Below are 14,172 nucleotides of genomic sequence, written 5' to 3'. Positions count from 1 at the left end.
TGGAAAGCATCCTTGTGGTCTTTAGATTGTTTCTCCCCCGATAAGGACAACTGTGATAAAACGAATGAATGGAATGCTTTGTTACAGATGGAATTACTACGTCCCCCCACCCGCTACCTAAACAATACCTGAAAACGGGAAAGCTGTGGGATTAAGTAAAGACATTACACACACAGTGCAGAAAAAAGCTATTTGATGGCATTTTGAGGTGACTAGGTCAGAGTTCCCAAGTAAGGAGCAAAGTAAACACCAATTTTATTTACTTCGCACAACATTAGTACTCAATTTCACTGTTTTAAAAAATTCCCAACTTTTATCTGTAAGGCTAGAGATATATAACAATTTATGTGGTTTTCGGCAAACGTCAAGGAAGCGAGAAAGCATTGACAGCTGCCGGTCTCGCCGCCACCGCGGCTACAGCGGCGGCGTGCCCGTGTGGCTGCGTGCGCGCGCGACGGGCGGGGCGGGGCGGAGCGGAGGCGGGCACGCGCGCGCGCACGGGGCGGGGCGGAAGGGCCGGCGAGCGCGCGCGCGCGCGAGGCTGTCCGGTCGGCAGGGGGCGCTGCGCACCCACGCGGCGCTCTGCCTGCCCCCGGGTGCTGTCCGCGGCGGTTCGATTGGAGCAGCCGCCGAATAGCGCTTGGCGCCATTTTGAAGCGGAGAGGAGGAGGAACGGCCGGGCTGGCTGCGGAAGGGGAGGGGGGGGAGGAGGCGATTGGATGCGGCGGCGGCGGCGGCGGATCCCGGAGAGCAGCGGAGAGGAGTAGCGAGTCGGCCACCCGGAGGTAGGAAGCAATTCAGTTAACGGGAAGAAAATGTCTCTTCCCTCTGGTCGCCGCGCTCCATTTTTCAGCGCCCGCCACCGCGGCTGAGTCTGTGGCGGGGCTCAAGCGCCGCCCGCCTGCCAGCCGAGACTCGCCTCCCGGCATCGGGGGCTGCAGCCGCTGGCTGCCTGGCGGCGGCGGGGCCAGGAGGAGTAGGGCGCGGGCCGGGGGCGTGGGCCGGGTTCTGCGGTGGGGGTGGGGAGGGCCCCACGGCCGGCGCGCTCCCTCCACGCCGCGGGCTCAGCCGCAGCCTCTGGAAATTAAACTTGCCGCCCTGGCAGGGCTGGGGCGCCCGCGGCGACGAGGGCGGCGGGCGGCGGGCGGTGACCTTGCGCGCGGCCGGGGGTCCGCGCCGGCTGCCCGCCGCCCCGCCGCCCGCGCCCCGCCGCCCCTCCCCCAGCGCCCGGCAGCCCGGCGGCTGTTTCCCGGGCGGCAGGCGGGCGGCGCGGCGCTCCTGTTGAATCCTCCCGCGGGCGGGTTTTCCCCTTTCCGGGCGAGGGGCGGGGAGCGCGGGTCGGGGCTGACCTCGGGGCGGTGTGCGGGCCTCGGCGCCCTCGCCCCCGCCGCTGGGTCGCCCGCGCCGTGCAGCCTCCGCTCCGGGCGACGACAACGGGCCGACCGAGTGACATTTTTATCCTGTTACTTGCCAGTCGCGGGAGATAAAGCGCGCCTACCGCGCCTCTTGGAGCTGGTGCTGGAGGCACCCGAGGACCTAGTTGAGGAAGAGTCCAGCACGGGCTGGAGTGGCTTCTCCCGGGCCACCACTGAGTTCTAGTTTTCCTTTCGGAAGCCTCGGAGTCGGAGCGACCATGCAAACGGTGTGCAGCTGTACAGTTGACATTTTTGCAGTCTCTTATCTTAGTGACACCTGAAAAGTTTCTGGTCGAGAGGAAACGCTTGTTTGTGGTTTCTTGCTGCTGTTGCCTATTGGTATATACGTTGAAGCTACGTTAAGCCGCGGTACAGTTATTCGAGGGAATGGGTCTGAACCCTGAAACGCTGCACCTCGTCGGCTTCAGAGTTGCCTGTTCCTGCGTTCCTTCGCGGCCGGTGTAAACTCGGGGTAGGGTTTGAAAGAGCAGGTCCCTGCCTACTTGACACGTTTAGGCATCCTAACCAACTCCCGAAAGGGAACCCTTTATTTGATTTTGAAGGACGTGCTTTGAACGCTCTTCTCACACTTCTGTTATGAAATGATGGATGGGCAGTACTGTCCTGAACGACCCTACCCAACCCTGTTTGTTAAACCGTTTGGGAGACTGTGGATGTAGCCTTTACGTTCGAAGGTTGGTCTGTGGTCTTGAGTGAGTTTTGGAGGTCTTCTACTGTCTTCCTAATAACTTCTAAAAGTTCAAGTGTGTTTATATATGAGGCGAGCTGTAAGTCATAATTATTTAAAACTTGAATGGCAGTATAATCATTGTTCTCAACACATGTAGATGAAGTTCCAAGATAGAGCATTTTCTATACTTACGTAAGCAGTAGTCAAGTAAAATAGTTAAAAGCACAAACATGGTATTAGGCAAAATATGGGCTAGAAAGGACACTTATTTATGCAGTACATATGTCGGAGATGTTAGCAATTTTAGACAATAAGATGAGCATTCCTCTGGTGTGTGCAGGTCAGTTTGTGGAACGATTAATCTGCTGTCGTCTGGTGATAGCAGAAAACCTAATTAAAATTTATAGTGATGAATATGTAGGTGACAGTTTCAACATGGAACTTCTTATAGAAAGGTAGATTTATTTTGAAAACCTTAACTGTAAAAAAAAAATTGAGAACATTATTCTTTCAAAAAAAAAACCTTAAATGAGAACATTATTCTTTCAAAATAAATGTACGAATGTATATAGAAAAGGTGCACATTAGATATTCTTTGATTACTGAAATAGTGATTTTTTGTGTGTGCTTTTTTGATGGTTTAAAAAATTATACTCTGGGTTTTACTTGAACGTGTGAGTATTTTAAATGACAAGGTAGTGTTTGTATTGGCCTTTATTTTTTCTTAAAGAACTTTTGTGCCCTTTCTTATTTTCTCCTTTTTTGTTGAGGTTGATTCTCCTTGTGTTAACTTTGTTTTTTTACAGTGGCTTTTGACTCTTCCTGTCACTTTCATTCTTGTCTGGTTATGCCTTTTTCCTCACTTTTCCCGAGAATTAGAGGAGATAACGTGGTGAAGATAGTGATCCTTGCTGTCGTGGAATGTTTTGTACTAAGCATATTTGACAAGTAGTTCTACTGAGTTGGCTGTTGGATAAAAGTTTTAATTTCTAAATTTATTTTAAAATGGTTTGCAACTTTAATGGATACAAAGAGTCATGTTTTGAGGACCAGGCTTTGTCAATAATTTGTTAAGCCTAAAATAAAGTGATATGCTGTATTAGACAGGGCTTACCCTGGTGAAGACTGAATGGTACCCAAAACTTTGTGTAGAGGGGAATATTTTGGGAGATTGTGTTCTTTCTGCTTCTCCCTCTTGGAGATTAGGATTGTCCTGTGGCTTCTTCAGTGCTACTTCTTTTGATCATGTGTGCCTAGAACTAACAGGAGAGCTCACTGATTTCGCTTGGATGACAAGTACTGTATATAATCTATGTTAGAAAAGAATAAATTTGTGTTTCCTTTATTAGTGTTAGAGAGCTATAAGGAAATTTAGATGATCTCCAACTCATTATATGCATGAGAAATTAGGTTCAGATTGTAACTTGATTGATTTATTCAAAGTCACAGTCATATTCTTGTGGAATTGAGGCAGCCCTTACATCTCCTGGAGGCTTAGAAGTATCCACGTGGTCTGTATTGTTTTATTCAGGACTTAAGCAATATTTAAAATTATTGCCAGGTAGCATATTATTCTTTCTCCTTTCCCCCCTTTTTTTTCATTCAACCAAGAAAGTTTCGAGGTTAACCATCTGTTTCAGAGTCTGGTTTTAATAATTTCTATCCAGGATGCGGTCCACTTAAATTGTCTCAGAAGATAACCTCTTGCATGTCTCTGTCTCCTGGAGTTGCTTGATCTTTCATTGTGTAACAGTATTTGACAAGGCATTTATTTATTCTTTGTTAAACTTGTAAGCCAGGGTAATTTGGAAGTTAGTGTTGAACTTTATTTTGTTATAAGATGCATGTGTGCATGAATGTTTTTTTTTTTATTTTTTACTTTCTTTTTTTTTACTTTTAAACTCAATTTGCTACACAAGTCATTTGCTTCCAGTTACAGTAGGTGTCTGGAGAAAATTGTATTTGGTTTGAGTATTCCTGTTTGGAAATGTTAAAAATTCCAAAAATACTTAGTCTAACAATAAACCCAGTAATTTCTCTGAGAACATATTTACTTTTTTAGTTTATTTAAGAAGTTGCCAAATGGTTCAAAATTGTGCTTCCTTGGAGTGTAGAGGTCAGCTCTTCCTCACACTGTACTGTCATGAACCACCTGATTATAACCATTTTCCCCAATACTTAAAAAGGTTTTATAACTCTTTCTCACTAATTAGTTCAAAATTAAGGATAAGTTTGCTGTAATTGTTTCAGTTGATAGGGATGATCATGCTCTGTGAGAAAATCGTGAAGATTAAACTCAGATTAGTTAAATTTAGTTGTTTAAATCTTAAAGCCATTACTCTGAGATGTTTAAAAATATCCATGATAGTTATTGTGCTCTAATGATTAGACATCAGTAATAAGCAGTAATTAGAAATACTTGGTTTAGCTGTGTAACACTTATAAGTCAGCCAAGGGGAGTGGAGGAAAGACTGATAAGCAGGAAGCTAATTTGAGGCATCTTTAAAGGACCATGATCTAGAAGTACTCCACTAACTTGCTTCCCTTTGACAGAGATTGCTCTGACCTGATTCAGTTAAAATGAACAAATACTAAGTTTCATATATATACTGTACCATGGATGATGTAATAAACAGGACTGAGACTCTGCCCTATAGAAGTTTCGAGTGGTGGTTTGCCACTTGCACCAAGGTGATGAGAGCTGAGAAAAACCAGAGTAGGATCCCTGCTGTTAAGTGATTCTACCATGGCCAGGCCTTCCTCCCTCTTCAGTGACAGTTGAGGTTGCTCTTTATGTGGGAGAGTGAAGGAGGGGACATTATGACCACAAGCATTGTCTCTCTCTTGGAGAGAATGGTTAGGGGGCCCAAAAGGAAACAAGAGTTTGTGGTTCCCTGGGCAGTGTAGGGATTCTTTTTCCCTTTCATCTCAGAGGTGGTTTTAGAGAAGTAAGGGAAGAGATTTTTAAAGAAAAGTCCCAGATATATATCCAAAGTGTATTTACAGAATGCATCCCTAAGTAGTTGAAATTCCGCCAGGCAATTTCAGTTAACCTTCAGATATTGGGCTGGGGGTTGGGGTGTGTATGGAGAGTTGGTAGTGAGAGTTGTTGTTAAGGTTGGCGGGAACAGAGTACTTTAAAGAATTGTATATTTTAAGTTAAAAGTTATACATGTATATGATAAGGAAATTCTTGTGGTGCAGAAAATAAAAATAAAAGCTACTTTATCTCTTCCCCCTAAAAGGTAATCCACTGTTAACAGTTTTCAGAAAATTTACTTTTCAAAAAATTTATGCAAATAGTATTATACTTACTGCTTTTTTTTTGTTGTTATTAAAAGCTATATTGTTTACTTTTTTCCTGAAATTTACTTTTTTCTGTAGTTGATGTCATGTAGCTCTTCTCATATTGGCACATATAGATCAACATAATTTAAACAATGATTAGAGTATTATATGCATGTGTCACCACAATTTATTCTGACTCCTTTTGAGTGGTATGTAGGTTGTAACTACTTACAGAAACCGACAGTATATGACTATGACTGTTACATGTTTGCCAACATTGGGCTTTATTAAACTTTATGCCTTTTGCTGATTTGATATGTGAAGTTTGTATCTTGTTTTGGGTTTGCATTTTGTTGATTATGAGGAGGGGAAAACATTTTTGTATGCTTATTGGGCAGAGGTTACTTGCAGCGCGCACTTTAGATTGAGTAGGTTAAGTTATCTGTGCACCCCTCCCCCCCATCTAAAATGGTTTGAGGGAGATGGAACTTTTAGAGAGAAATAAGGTTTCAGAGCCCGTGGCACGTTGAGGGGGAGCAGTGCTCTGAATGGAGAGGCTGCAGTGCTAGACTTTGAACAATAACCAGAGGTTAAGTATTGAAAGCCCTTAACTTGGTCTTAATGGAAGATTATATAAAGGCAGGAAGGGAGATTTGAGAGTCAGGGCAAGTAATTTCATATAGGGTAAGCTCTATCTCCTACTGTCTACTTGTCCTGTCTCACCACTCCCCCCTTGTGCCCCAACTGTCATTTCATTTTTATTTATACTGTCATTTGACTTGCTCCTCTTCCCTGGTGGGGTGGCAGCCTTGACTTTGATATTTCAGTTCTTCCAGAGATGAGGAACACTTAGTTTTTATTATAAGGGAAACTGATTTTTCTTCAAACCAAAGGAAGCAGTTCTCATTTCTAATGTTCTTTAGATCTATTTTTTGATCTTTAGTAGTCCCTCTTTATAGTTGATATTCTGCTAGTGTCAGGGACCTTACATGCTGACCTGTGCAGAAGTTGGCATGACTACATGAGCTTTGTTCCTATTTAATCCCTACATGCTGCCCCCACCCCAGCTTCACATTTTTTTTTTAATGAAATAAGTTTTTTTTCTTAGTAGGTTTGGGAGGCAATTGATTTAAAAGGCTCTTGTCTGTTACTCCCGATCCCAACCCCCCCAAATGGTAAGTATGTAGAGATGTGTTAATTAGCTTGATTGTGGTGATCTTTTCACAGTGCATGCATATATCAAAAGACAAGCTGTATACCTTAAATATCTACATTTTTATGTGTCAAAGATGTCTCAGTAAAGCTGGTTAAAAAAAAGTTTTTGTCTCCAGTTATTATATACACGAGTTAATATCAAATGGCTGGCCCTTTTTCAACTTTACCTTTAGTCTAGGCCAGCGGCTCTCAAATGGGGGTGATTTTGAACACCGCTTCCTTCCCCAGCTCCTCGCCCAAGGACCTTTGGCAATGCCTGGAGACATTTTGGTTGTCACAACTGGGGGTGGGGGGAGGGGGGCGGGAAGAGTGGTGCTACTGGTATCTAGTGAGTAGAGGTAGGGATGCTGCTAAACATCCTACAATGTGTAGGGCAGCCCTCCACAACAAAAAATTATCTGGCCTAAAATGTCTCTTTTGCCAAGAAACCCTGGATTCAGCAGACCTAGTCCAGGAAGCTCCCAGCTCAGGTGAATTAGGCCTGCCCACCAACTTTGATGATAGCAGTCAAGCAGTAGTAATGTTTCATGTAGTCTTATGCTCAGAATGGAAAGCTTTGAAATATAGATCTTGAGTACATTTTTTTCCTCCTCTGTCTCTTTGGTCCCTTTCTTTTCAGCGTTTTGCTTTCCTTCTCCTCTACCTTCATGGTGTAACATAATTAGGTCAAGGCTTTGCAGTCCTACGTGGAGTTTGGAAGGTCACTAGCATTGAAGACTTGAACAGCAGTAGGAACATATTTAGGCATTTAATATGATGCTTGATAAGTGAAGTCCTTTGCTGAGGAAAGCAGAAGAGCATGGTGGTTAAGCATATAGACATAGAGTCAAGACTGCTTGGGTTTTTATCCTCCCTCCATCACTAGCTAGTTGTGTCACCGTGGATAAATTACCTAATTGCCAAGCCTCAGTTTCTTAAATCTGTGAAGTGGGAAATAATAGCAGGTATCTCATTTTTAAAATCAGCTTTATTGAGATATAATTCACATTCCATACAGTTCACCTATTGAAACTGTGCAACTCATCAACTTCTAGTACATTCGCAGGTGTGTGCAACCATCACCACAATCTGCTCTTAGAATATTTTTGTCTCTTATAAAAGAAACCCTAAACCCATTAGCGGTCACTTCCAGTCACCCCTTAAATTAGTTTTTGATATAAGGCAGGCCAGATGCTTCCCTTGGTGACAAGTATGTAAGTACTTAATAGAAAACTATAACTTGGGGCAGGGAGACTCTATTTGTGGCAGGTCCATTCACAACACTTTAGAGAAGGCAAAGATGGATATTTGTTGAATGGATATTTGCATGCTATACTATGTAAGGAAATTGTGCTCAGAGATATAAAGATGAAAGATACACCTTTATTTAAGAGATCTATATTCAAGTGGGAAGAAGGAGACTGGTATCACAAAATACCAGTTATAATTGTAAAATAATTATAAAACGAGGCAGAATAAAGTGCTTTCAGGAAGGTGTAAAAAACATACTTGAAATTGGAAATTTGTTAAAGGGAGATTAATTACTTAGGTTAAGAATGTAGGAACCATGAAAAACTTCTTAAAGGAGGGACCATTTTGGCCAAGTCTTAGATGATAAAATATGGTACTCTGGCTCTGTGAAGAGCACTTGAAGAATGCTGTGCTTTTTTGAGGTATTGGTGGTATTCTCATCTTTTTTTTTTTGCTGCCTCATGCTGCTGCCAAATGGTTGCCTCTGTAGCTCCACCTGCACCCTTTTTTAAAAAAAATTATTTATTTACTTTTTGCCACACCTCGAGGCTTGAGGGACCTTAGTTCCTGGACCAGGGATCCAACCCGGGCCCTCGGCAGTGAAAGCACCAAGTCCTAACCACTGGACAGCTGGGGAATTCTCACCCGCACCCTTTTTTGATGTTTCTAATCTGTTGTGAACTTGGGAAGTTATCTAAATGTAACAAATAAATAAGCTTTTAGTGAGAGCCTGGTGTCTGTGAGAAAAGGGTATGATTGTGTGGCCTTATGCTGTCACTTTGAGTTAGTTGCCTTTTTAGTTTTATTCTCTGGGTTAATTGGGTTTACAGAATAAATAATTCCTAGGTAAATTAGGCTCATATAAAATGTTTTCCCTTTTTTTCCTCCAAGGCTTCTATTAACAGCCATATCCCTAACGTTTCTTCTCAATTTCCTATCTTTTTCTCATATGCCATCAGACACAACACTTCCAGTACATGTCCAAAACTGAGCTGCCTTCCTTTATCCTTTAACATCTGCATTGGTTAATACAATTTTTTTTTTAAGTTGAATGGCTAGGTTTGTCATCAAGTCAGCAACTTGGGTGTCATCTTGATCTCTCTGTCTCCTTTACTTCTCAAATCAAATGAGTTAACAAAGCCTGTTGATTCTGATACAGTAGTTCAAAGTTGTTTTTTTTTAACACTATCTGCACAGTAATACTTCAAAAGTAAAAAACCAAAAAGAGAAAAAAGTCTCTTTTCCATACCCTTCCTCATCTGTAAAGTTCCCAGACTCCTCTACAATAGCTTACTAGTATTATTGGGTTTTTTATATATCCTTCTGGGGGTTTAAAAAATACAACGCTGTACAAGTATATGTATCCCACCCCATGCCTCCCCTCACCCCAACACATGTTTTACACTAATGTTGGAAACTTTAACTGCTTTGCCTTTTATTTATTTATTTATGTCACTTAACAGTATACCCTGGAGATCTTTCTGTATTAGTATATAAAGTTCTAGTATGTGTGCTCTCTTTCTCAACAGCTGCAGAGTGTTCATTTATGGACCGTAATTTAACTAGCCCACTGATGGACAGTTAAATTGTTTCCAGTTCTTGCTATTATAAAAATACTGCATGAACAACCTTGTACATATATCATCTTGTACACATGCAAGTGTGTCTGTAGATTAACTTCCTAGAAGTGGAATTGTTGGGTCAAAGAATAAAGCGGATACAATTTTGATAGATACTGTTAAGTTGTCCTTCATGAGGGTTGTAGGATATAATTTTGATAGATACAGTTCCGTTGTCCTTTGTGAGGGTTGTCACAGTAATGTATACATGAGAGTAGTTGTTTTCCTATAGCCTTGCCGCAACAGCATACAATGATACTTTTTGGATTTTTGCCAATATGATAGGTGAAAAATGGTACCTCAGTGTAGTTTTAATTTACATTTCTCTCTTTTTTTTTTAAAACATCTTTATTGGAGTATAATTGCTTTACAATGGTGTGTTAGTTTTTGCTGTTTATCAAAGTGAATCAGCTATACATATACATATATCCCCATATCCCCTCCCTCTTGCGTCTCCCTCTCACTCTCCCTATCCCACCCCTCTAGGTGGTCACAGAGCACGGAGCTGATCTCCCTGTGCGACTGCTTCCCACTAGCTATCTATTTTACATTTGGTTGTGTATATATGTCAGTGCCACTCTCTCACTTCTTCCCAGCTTACCCTTCCCCCTCCCCGTGTCCTCAAGTCCATTCTTTACATCTGCGTCATTATTCCTGTCCTGTCCCTAGGTTCTTCATAACCATTTTTTTTTTTAGATTCCATATATATGTTAGCATATGGTATTTGTTTTTCTCTTTCTGACTTACTTCACTCTGTATGACAGGACAGACTCTAGGTCCATCCACCTCAATACAAATAACTCAATTTCATTTCTTTTTATGGTTGAGTAATATTCCATTGTATATATGGGCCACAGCTTCTTTATCCATTTGTCTGTCAGTGGACACTTAGGTTGCTTCCATGTCCTGGCTATTGTAAATAGTGCTTCAGTGAACATGGTGGTACATGACTCTTTTTGAATTATGGTTTTCTCAGGTTATATGGCCAGGAGTGGGATTGCTGGATCATATGGTAGTTTTATTTTTAGTTTATTAAGGAACCTCCATACTGTTCTCCATAGTGGCTGTATCAGTTTACATTCCCACCAACAGTGCTAGAGGGTTCCCTTTTCTCCACACCCTCTCCAGCATTTACTGTTTGTAGACATTTTGATGATGGCCATTCTGACCGGTGTGTGGTGATACCTCATTGTAGTTTTGATTTGCATTTCTCTAATGATTAGTGCTATTGAGCATCCTTTCATGTGTTTGTTGGCAATCTGTATACCTTCTTTGGAGAAATGTCTATTTAAGTCTTCTGCCCATTTTTGGATTGGGTTGTTTGTTTTTTTGACATTGAGCTGCATGAGCTGCTTGTAAATTTTGGCGATTAGTCCTTTGTCAGTTGCTTCATTTGCAAATATTTTCTCCCATTCTGTGGGTTGTCTTTTCGTCTTGTTTATGGTTTCCTTGGCTGTGCAAAAGCTTTTAAGTTTCATTAGGTCCCATTTGTTTATTTTTGCTTTTATTTCCATTTCTCTAGGAGGTGGGTCAGAAAGGATCTTGCTGTGATTTATGTCATTACATTTCTCTTATGAGTGAAGATGAGTATCCTTTGTTTGGGCCATTTTGATCATTCTTTTTTTTTCTGTGAACACTCTGATTTTAATTTTCACTCATTTTCCTGTCCATTTTGGGGGTTCTTGAATTTCTCTTCAGTCCATGTGTGGCGATTGGTTTACTAAAAGGAAACATGACTTGCTTGTTGCAGGTGCCTTCTTACAGGTAGCTCTGCTTCCATTTTTCACTCTCTTTTAGGCTTTTTCTCACAGTGTTAGCAGAGTGATACTTGTACTTGCAGATTTGTATGTGTCCTTCCCTTGCTTAAAGCTGTTCAGTGGCTCTTCACTGCCTCTATAATGCAAATGCCTTAACATTAGAATGGTACCTACCTACCTTGCTGGCATTTCCCTTTTTTCCATGGGTTCTCCAAACTCCAAAAACACTGAACTGCTCCTAGCTCCCTGTTGTTTTAGACTCTTTGCCTCTGTGTCTTTGCACGTGGTATTTCTCTGCTTATAATGATCCATTCCTGCTTGTCTGCATGTCCGAAGTCCTGCTTTTCATCCTTCACCTAACGAAAAGGCTTTTCTGTTACCTAACTCTTCTTTCAGGCAGTGTATGGTGCCCTTTTCTCCTTCTCACAAGTCCCTGTGTATATCTTTTTTTTTTTTAATTAATTAATTTTTATTTTTGGCTGTGTTGGGTCTTCGTTGGGGTGCATGGGCTTCTCACTGTGGTGGCTTCTCTTTGTTGCGGAGCATGGGCTCTAGGCACGGGCTCAGTAATTGTGGCTCGAGGGCTCTAGAGCACAGGTTCAGTAGATGTGGCTCGAGGGCTTAGTTGCTCCATGACATGTGGGATCTTCTCGGACCAAGGCTCGAACCTGTGTCCCCTGCATTGGCAGGAGGATTCTTAACCACTGCGCCACCAGGGAAGTCCTCCCTGTGTATATCTTTATAATGTAAACCCTCACATTGTGTATTGTTGTCGTGTATTTCCTTGCTTTAGATTGTTATCCTCTTGAGGCATGAACTTAACAGTTATTTTGTAAGCAAGCATCATGTTTGGCACATAGTAGATGAGTAACAATTACCGATAACCCATAAATGTGTGTGTGTATATATATATATATATATATATATACACTAAGTATATATGTGGACAACCCAAGACAAAGAAAAAATGGAAAATTAATACTATGAGCTCAAATTTATTTTTAAAATTTGTTTTAATTTATTTATATTGAGATGTAAATTAAATACAATAAAATGTACAGATTTTAGCTGTTCACTTTTAGTTGTGACAGTTATACCCGTGTAACTGATAACCAAAAGATGATAAAGAACATTCTCATCACCCCAGAAAGTTTAATGGTTGCCCTTTCCATTCCGTTCTCCTCTCTCCCAAGCACTGTGATTTCTAACAATGTAGATTATTTTGTTTGGTCATCATACAGTGTGTGCTTTTTTGCATCTAGCTTCTTCTGCTTAACATATATTTCCAGATACATCTATGAGGTTGGATGTGTCAGAGTTCTTTTTATTGCTGAGTAGTATTTTGTTAGATGAATATACCAGAGTTTATCTTTTCTTCTGTTGATGGATATTTGAGTTGTTTCCAGTTTCTTGTTGTTAAGAATAAGGCCTGCAGGGATCTTCTTGCAAACATGTGTTTTCATTTCTCTTGAGTAAATGCCTAGGATTGAAATTGCTGGTTCACAGGCAGATGTGTGTTTTACTATATAAAAAACTGCTGTGTAGTTTTTCAGTTTTCTCTTACATACTCTCACTGTGACTCTGTGTTAGTTCTAGTTGCTCTACATCCTTGCCAGCATTTGGATAATCATATGTTAAATTTTAGCTATTTAGTGGAAGTGAAATGGTATCTTGTGTTATTTTGGATTTCCTTGCGACCTAATGATGTTTCATATGGTTATTGACAATTGTCAATAATTAGTGTATTTTCTTTTGTGGAATATCCCTGTTTTTTGCACATTAAAAAAAATTGGTTATCTTTTTATTATTGATGTGTAAGAATTCTTAATATAGTCTGGATATGTTTTTTGTCACATCAATGCATTGAGAGTATTTTCTCCCAGTTTGTAAGTTTTTGTTTTCCTTAACAGTGTATTTCGATAAGCGAAAGTTTTTAATTTTGACGAAGTTCAATTAATCAATTTTTTTCTTTAATAGATTTGAGTTTTAAGAAGCTTTTGCCTACTCCCAAGTCTTGAAATAATTTCCCTTGTTTTCTTTTACAAGTTTCATAGGTATTGAGGTTCATTTTTACAAATGCATTTATCCAGTCCCAACACCATTGTTTGAAAAATTTTGTTTTCTTTTCTGCACTGGACTGCCTTTGTGTTTTTGTCCAGGAATGTTTTTATTTATTTGTTTATTTATTTATTTTTGGCTGTGTTGGGTCTTCGTTTCTGTGTGTGGGCTTTCTCTAGTTGCGGCGAACGGGGGCCACTCTTCATCACGGTGCGCGGGCGTCTCACTGTCGCGGCCTCTCATTGCGGAGCACAAGCTCCAGACACCCAGGCTCAGTAGTTGTGGCTCACAGGCTTAGTTGCTCCGCGGCATGTGGGTTCTTCCCAGACCAGGGCTCGAACCCGTGTCCCCTGCATTGGCAGGCAGATTCTCAACCACTGCGCCACCAGGGAAGCCCTGTCCAGGAATGTTTGAACACATATATGTATGGATCTGTTTCTGGACTTTCTTGTTTCTTTGATCTAATTGTTTCTGCTATGCTAGTATCATACTGTCTCTATCACCTTAAGTCTTGGAATCAAATAGTGTGAAACCTCTAATATTGTTTGTCCAGTCTAGTTCCTTTGTGTTTCCATATAAATTTTAAAATCAGTTTGTCAGTTTCTACAGAAAAAAAAAGAACCTTTTGGGATTTTGATGGGGATTGTGTTTCTCTATAAAATATTTAGGGAGAACTGACCTATAACAATATGGAATTTGGTAGTCAGCCTTTAACATGCTTCCCATTGATCTCTGCCTGGTTGTATTTGTATCCTTTTGTAGTCACCTTGCACATTATATTAGGGTTGGTCTGTGTAACCAATATAATATAGTTGAAGTCACTTCTGAAATTAGGTTGTAAAAGGCACAGTGGCTTGTGTATTAGTCTTTCTCTCTCTCATCAGTCACTCTAGGAGAAA

At 41.1% G+C, this 14,172-nt stretch overlaps 1 protein-coding gene across 7 annotated transcripts in view; it reads left to right on the top strand.

The window, feature by feature from the left end:
- The first annotated feature begins 645 nt into the window (after positions 1-645).
- PDS5B (PDS5 cohesin associated factor B) overlaps positions 646-14,172 on the top strand; it is a 197,241-nt gene continuing 183,714 nt past the window's right edge. For 6 of the 7 annotated variants that reach the window (XR_007473087.1, XM_004282206.4, XM_033410139.2 and 3 more), the window contains exon 1: positions 657-785. The gene's annotated coding sequence lies outside the window, so the exon portion shown is untranslated. Of the gene's footprint in view, positions 786-14,172 lie in introns of all 7 variants that reach the window. The other variant, XM_004282205.3, reaches the window with a different exon arrangement.

The sequence above is a fragment of the Orcinus orca genome, chromosome 18 (genome assembly GCF_937001465.1).
Source record: "Orcinus orca chromosome 18, mOrcOrc1.1, whole genome shotgun sequence".
In the NCBI taxonomy this organism is placed as follows: domain Eukaryota; kingdom Metazoa; phylum Chordata; class Mammalia; order Artiodactyla; family Delphinidae; genus Orcinus; species Orcinus orca.
This window is presented reverse-complemented; position numbering and strand designations above follow the sequence as displayed.